The following is a 7425-nucleotide window of genomic DNA, read 5'->3' on the forward strand; positions in this document are numbered from 1 at the left end:
AGAAGCGATGATGAGCCCAGATTCCAACAAATGGCAAGAAGCCATGAAATCCGAAATGGGATCCATGTATGATAACAAAGTATGGACTTTGGTAGACTTACTTGATAGCCGCAAGGCTGTCGAGAATAAATGGATCTTCAAGAGAAAAACAGATGCTGATGGTAATATTACTGTCTATAAAGCTCGACTTGTCGCAAAGGGTTTCCGACAAATTCAAGGTGTTGACTACGATGAGACTTTCTCACCTGTAGCGAAGCTAAAATCTGTGAGGATTTTGTTAGCAATAGCTGCATTTTTCGATTATGAGATTTGGCAGATGGATGTCAAAACGGTGTTCCTTAATGGAGACATTGAGGAAGAGTTGTATATGGTACAACCCAAAGGTTTTGTCGATCCTAAAAATTCTAACAAAGTATATAAACTTCATCGTTCAATTTATGGACTGAAGCAAGCATCAAGAAGTTGGAACCGACGCTTTGATAAGGTGATCAAAGACTTCGGGTTTATACAGTGTCATGGAGAGGCCTGTATTTACAAGAAAGTGAGTGGGAGCTCCGTAGCGTTCCTGATATTATATGTAGATGACATATTATTGATTGGGAATGATATAGAACTATTAAGCGAGTGTAAAGGGTTATTTGAATAATAGTTTTTCAATGAAAGACCTTGGTGAAGCATCGTATATATTAGGCATCAAGATTTATAGAGATAGATCAAGACGTCTAATAGGGCTATCACAGAGTACATACCTGGACAAGATTCTAAAGAAGTTTAGAATGGACGAAAGTAAAAAAGGATTCTTACCTATGTTACCAGTCAAGGTCTTGAGTAAGACTCAAAGTCCGGCTACGGCAGAAGAAAGAGAAAGGATGAGTCAGATCCCCTATGCCTCGGCGATGAGGCTCTATCATGTATGCCATGCTATGTACAAGACCAGATATAGCACATGCTCGTTAGTTTGACTAGCAGATATCAAAGTGATCCAGGAATGGAACACTGGACAGCGGTCAAGAATATCCTAAAGTACTTGAAAAGAACTAAGGATATGTTTCTTTGTTATGGAGGTGACCAAGAGCTCGTTGTAACAAGTTACACCGATGCAAGTTGGAACACTGATCCTGATGACTCTAAGTCACGATCCGGGTACGTGTTTATATTGAATGGTGCTGCAAGTAAGCTGGGCAAGCTCGAAGCGAGTGCACGGTGGCGAAATCCTCAACGGAATCGGAGTACATAGCGGCTTCAGAGGCTTCATCAGAAGCGGTATGGATGAAGAGGTTCATTGTAGAGCTCGGTGTGGTTCCTAGTGCATTGGACCCATTAGTCATCTATTGTGACAACATGGGTGCCATCGCCAATGCACAAGAACCAAGGTCACACAAGAGGCTGAAGCATATCAAGCTGCGTTATCATTCGATTCGCGAGTACATCGAAGATGGAGAAGTAAAGATTTGCAAAGTACACACTGATCCGAATGTAGCAGATCCGTTGACTAAAGCTCTCCCTAGGGCAAAGCATGACCAACACCAGAATGCCATGGGTGTTAGGTACCTTACAATGTAATCTAGATTATTGACTCTAGTGCAAGTGGGAGACTCGTTGGAGATATGCCCAAGAGGCAATAATAAAAGTGGTTATTATATATCTTTATGTTTATGATAAATGTTTATATACCATGCTATAATTGTATTAACCGAAACATTGATACATGTGTGATATGTAAACAACAAAGAGTCCCTAGTAAGCCTCTTAACTAGCTTGTTGATTAATAGATGATTAGTTTCATAATCATGAACATTGGATGTTATTAATAAACAAGATTATATCATTATATGAATGATGTAATGGACACACCCAATTAAGCGTAGCATAAGATCACGTCATTAAGTTATTTGCTATAAGCTTTCGATACATAGTTACCTAGTCCTTTCGACCATGAGATCATGTAAATCACTTATACCGAAAGGTACTTTGATTACATCAAACGCCAGCTGCGTAAATGGGTGGTTATAAAGGTGGGATTAAGTATCCGGAAAGTATGAGTTGAGGCATATGGATCAACGATGGGATTTGTCCATCCCGATGACGGATAGATATACTCCGGGCCCTCTCGGTGGAATGTCGTCTAATGTCTTGCAAGCATATGAATAAGTTCATAAGAGACCACATACCACGGTACGAGTAAAGAGTACTTGTCGGAGACGAGGTTGAACAAGGTATAGAGTGATACCGATGATCAAACCTCGGACAAGTAAAATATCGCGTGACAAAGGGAATTGGTATCGTATGTGAATGGTTCATTCGATCACTAAGTCATCGTTGAATATGTGGGAGCCATTATGGATCTCCAGATCCCGCTATTGGTTATTGGTCGGAGAGAGTACTCAACCATGTCCACATAGTTCACGAACCGTAGGGTGACACACTTAAGGTTTGATGTTGAAATGGTATTATTTGAATATGGAATGGAGTTCGAAGATTTGTTCGAAGTCCCGGATGAGATCCCGGACATCACGAGGAGTTCCGGAATGGTCCGGAGAATAAGATTCATATATAGGAAGTCATTTTATGTGTTTGAAAATGATCCGGTGCATTTATGGAAGGTTCTAGAATATTCCGGAAGAAAGTCACTTTGGAAGGCGGAGTCCCGAAGGGACTCCACCACCATGGCCGGCCAACCCTAAGGGGTGGAGTCCCAGGTGGACTCCACCTAAGGTGGCCGGCCACCCCCTCTCAAGGGAAGGTGGGAATCCCTCCTCTAGTGGGAGTCCTAGCTTGGGTAGGTTTCATGTCATATGGAAGGTTTTGGTTTGGGGTCTTATTCGAAGACTTGTAGACCAACTCTTGGGTGTTCCACCTATATAATGAGGACCAAGGGGAGGGGGCCGGCCACCCCAACACAACAAGGTGGCCGCACCACCTAGATGGCCGGCGCCCCTCTCCCCAAACCCTAGCCGCCCCACTCCTCCTTCTTCCCCGCACGCTTAGCGAAGCTCCGCCGGGATTCTCCACCGCCACCGACACCACGCCGTCGTGCTGTCGGATTCAAGAGGAGCTACTACTTCCGCTGCCCGCTGGAACGGAGAGGTGGACGTCGTCTTCATCAACAACCGAACGTGTGACCGAGTACGGAGGTGCTGCCCGTTCGTGGCGCCGTGATCAAGATCTTCTACGCGCTTTTGCAAGCGGCAAGTGAACGTCTACCGCAGCCACAAGAGCCTCATCTTGTAGGCTTTGGAAATCTTCAAGGGTGAGTCTCGATCATCCCCTCGTTGCTACCGTCTTCTAGATTGCATCTTGGCTTGGATTGCGTGTTCGCGGTAGGAAATTTTTTGTTTTCTATGCAACGTTATCCTACAGCTATTGCACCCCGAAGAACAAATCACGCCTTCAGAGGGAGCAAAAAAACTACATGGAATCAAATCACACTTCATTTTGGGAAACAATTATAGCATGAAGAACAAACTGAATATACACCTAGAACAAAATTGTTCCATCCGAGGAATAAATCTCACCTTCCAAAGGAACAAAATCACACTATAGTTTGGGGAAAAATATATCGCGAAGGAACAAATGAAATATACAAGTGGAATAAAAGGTAGCATACGAGGAACAAATATCGCCTTCTAACGGAAAAAATATAAGACTACGTGGAAAAATCTACTCGAGAAACAAAACAAGCGAATATGGGGTAGAGGGAACCATTGAACAATTTGCAACTGCAGACAGAACTAGGCTAATGGAAATAAAATTTTGCATCCATGGAAAGAAGTATGAAAATGTGAGAAATAAGAATATGAGCAAAGAGAATCAATATATTGACCGTGTGGAACAAAAAACAAGAGAAACACAAATCATGCGGTAACAAATTTAAAGAAACAAATGACTACTATCGGAACAAAAAGAATATGTTTGGAACAAAAGTTTATCATCGATGGAAGAAAACAAAAATCATGGGATACTTAATGTTGAAAAAGTTAAAAGAAATAAAAGAAAAAATAGAAATGACAAAGTGTTAAAAAACCATTAAAAATAATAATTAAAAAGAGGCAAAAACTTACGTGGAATCAAGGAACGGCATGGAAAAGAAACAGAGAGCGACCCGAACATACATAACTAAATGGGACAATTCACCGATGTGCTCGCACGGGCGAAATGGTTGCTCGGTTCTGCTAACGGTGATAGCATGCTTTTGACTTGTAGACAAGCACCCACCCATAAGTATAGGGCTACTTGTTTCCCTTGGAGATTAGCCTCTCCTAAATGTCTAGGAGTCGGTTGAGAGCCCCCAACCATGTAAAGTGGAGACTTTACGTGATACCCTCTCGGAGAAGGTGCTATGCGCGTCAGAAGGGGTTAAGTCTTGAGTGCCTCTATACCAAAATATCCTTGAAGTTACTCCAACAAATATGTTACGATTGCACCAACGATCTGTACTTGAAGAATGCATCAGATATCATGTTTGTACTTCTTGCATTTACTTTGTGTATTTCCTTCTTACTAGCTTTCTGCTCAAGTACTCTAGAGAACTTGGAACTCAAATTTGCATGCTAACCTATTCACCCCTTTAGTCAAAAATCATTGATATCACAGTACACATTATCTTAATTTATAAAAACTAGCGAAAACCATAATTGTATGCTTTAGAAACATTATATACAAAAATCACCCGCGTAGGCATCGATAGAACTTGCATTTTTTCGTAAACATAGATGACCATTTTGAGGCACATGTGGAAATTGGAATAAAATTGTAGTATAAATTACTATATTTCTTCGATAAGGAGAGAACATGGGCCAACTGATGCACCTGCACACAACAAATTATTACTAAGAAGCACCATTTGCTACAAAAAAAAAGTTCTCGAAAAAGTTATGGCAGCCGCAATGAAAACCATATATTACACTATTACAGGTGTGCATCATTGATGCACAGATCATGGTACCATCTCCAATTTGTTGCAAGTGGAGTCCATTGTATCCTGCACTTCCTGACACTATAGTAAAATCACGTACATATTCTATAGGTAGTCATATAGATACATGTTAGAAATTAGAAACTCGGTTGTAGATTATAGGGTAGCCTTTTATTTTCATAAGATCGCAAATGGTTGGGAATCTATGGAGCTGACTTTCCAACCAATACCTACACATGTGGATTTTTTGTTTTCTCAAAATTTATTAATATGGTTTTCCATAAATTTAAAAATTACAAACTTTGTAATAAGCTCGTGTCCTGTTTTTGGTTTTCTATGGAGAGATGTGGGGACCGCCCTGCTTTGGAATTGATGGTGAGATGGAAACTTCCTCCTTATCACTTGGCCAAGTTGCCATCGGTCCGCTCTAAAACATGCCGTGTGATATCTAAGGTTCAAAAATGACAGATTTGCTATATTTTTCCATGAAACAAATATTAACTCTATTGAAACATTTTTATAAACAAATATTTCTCCACTTTACATACTTTTCTTAAGTAATACCCCCTCCGTTCCATGAAACAAATATTAACTCTATTGAAATATGAATGTATGTAAACACTATTAGTCTCTAGATACATTCAAATTTAGACAAAATTTCAACATCTTCAATAGAACGAAGGGAGTAAATTATATTTGGTCAGGCCAAATAGACAGATCATTCCAGACGCAGCGGCTTGATCACTGTATGACGCAGGGTTCCCTCGCTTCACGGTTATTGCATGAGTAACAATGAACCAGGTTTCTGCTGGAGAGGACGAAGACATCGACATGGCTGTCTCTAACTAGTTATCTCCTGCCGGACGGGCATTGAGAAGGGGCTGCATAGCCCTGACGACAATGGTCATGTTGGGCCTGAAATCGGCTTCGTACTGCACGCAGAGCGCTACCACCGCCACGAGCTGAGCAGAAGAGATTCAGTTAAAAACAGATAGAGCATCAGCAAGCGATTCACATTCGAGTCAGTGACTACCTTGGCCACTGCTTTTGGTGGGTAGTCGCTGTTGAGCTTGGGATCGATGCACTCAGTGACCTTATCCTCGCTCAGTCGCGGAGTGGCCTGTATAATCAGTGTCATACTCGACCGGATAGAATAAGCGTTCAACAAGATTCACAAGAGAGTAGAGTAGACTAATTAAGAGAGCAGGTGGAGTGTAAGTACCCAGGTGACGAGGCTCTGCTGGCCCTTTGGCATGGTGTGATCGACGGGCTTCCTGCCGGTGAGAAGCTCGAGGAGGACGACCCCGAAGCTGTAGACGTCGCTCTTCTGCGTGAGCTGGCCTGTCATGGCGTACTCGGGGGCGTGGTAGCCGAAGGTGCCGAGGACCTTGGTGGAGTTGAGGTGGGCGGCGGTGTCGGGGGACTGGCTGGTGAGGTTGAAGTCGGCGATCTTGCCGTCGTGGTCGTCGAAGATGAGCACGTTGCTGGAGCGGACGTCTCCGTGGATCACGGACGGCTGCACCTTCTCGTGCAGGGTACTCGAGGCCCCTGGCGGCGCCCAGGGCCACCCGCACCCGCTGGCTCCAGGTCAGGGTCGGCCCTGGCTCGGCGCCCTTTTGGCCGTGCAGGATGTCGTAGAGGGAGCCGTTGGTGGCGAACTCGTAGAGCACGATGCGTTTGTGCAGCTCCAGGCAGTAGCCCAGCATCTGGGTGAAGTGCTCGCTCCTGAGCTTGGACACCACGGAGAGCTGCGCGCAGAACTCGGCCTCCGGCTGCCCCGAGCCGCCGTTGTCGAACACCTTTACCGTCGCGGCCTCGCCGGTGCTCAGTTTGGCGCGGTACACGCGCCCGTACGAGCCTTCCCCGACCAGCGACTCGGCGCCGAAGTTGCCCGTGAGGCGGTTGAGCTCGGCCAGCGGGACTGCCGGCACGTCGATCGGCATCACCTTCGCCGGCCCGACGTCGTTTCTCGGCGCGTTCGGCCCTCTCGGTTGATCTGTAAAAATTGCATTTTAGACCAGGAACTAATTAGCTGGATCGAATCAGCATTCGAATATACAGTACGGTCGTGGAGAAATGGAAATTGGAACGTGGATTACGAATAATAACCTGGCGCTTGCGGAGGCGCCGGCATGGCCGGGTCGTGCTGCTCGTCTTGCTCGCCGACGCAGCACGACATCCTTATTGCTGTTGAATGTGCTAGATCGCCTAGAGTAGATCATTGCCGGGTAGGAGAGGGTACTGTGAACATTTACCTTCTCACTTGAGGAAGATGAACCCGCCGGGGTATACATGGCGACGACGGCGATGCGTGGGTGACGGAGTGGTGGCGGCTTCCCGTCGGCACTGTGCAAAACCACAGATCGGTGGGTTATCTCGGTGGAGCGAGTGGCACTCCAGTCAACCTCGTAACCTGTGCCACCGCCCCCACCACTGTATATATAGCACAGGCGACAGGGGTCCACCAACCAGATGCGGTTGGGCGCCCCCGATCAGGACGCGGACGAGGT

General features: G+C 45.0%; 1 pseudogene; it reads right to left on the reverse strand.

Moving 5' to 3' along the window:
- Nucleotides 1-5412: 5412 nt before the first annotated feature.
- On the reverse strand, nucleotides 5413-7094 carry LOC124697279 (annotated as a pseudogene).
- Nucleotides 7095-7425: the final 331 nt, after the last annotated feature.

The sequence above is a fragment of the Lolium rigidum genome, chromosome 3 (genome assembly GCF_022539505.1).
Source record: "Lolium rigidum isolate FL_2022 chromosome 3, APGP_CSIRO_Lrig_0.1, whole genome shotgun sequence".
Taxonomy (NCBI): Eukaryota; Viridiplantae; Streptophyta; class Magnoliopsida; order Poales; family Poaceae; genus Lolium; species Lolium rigidum.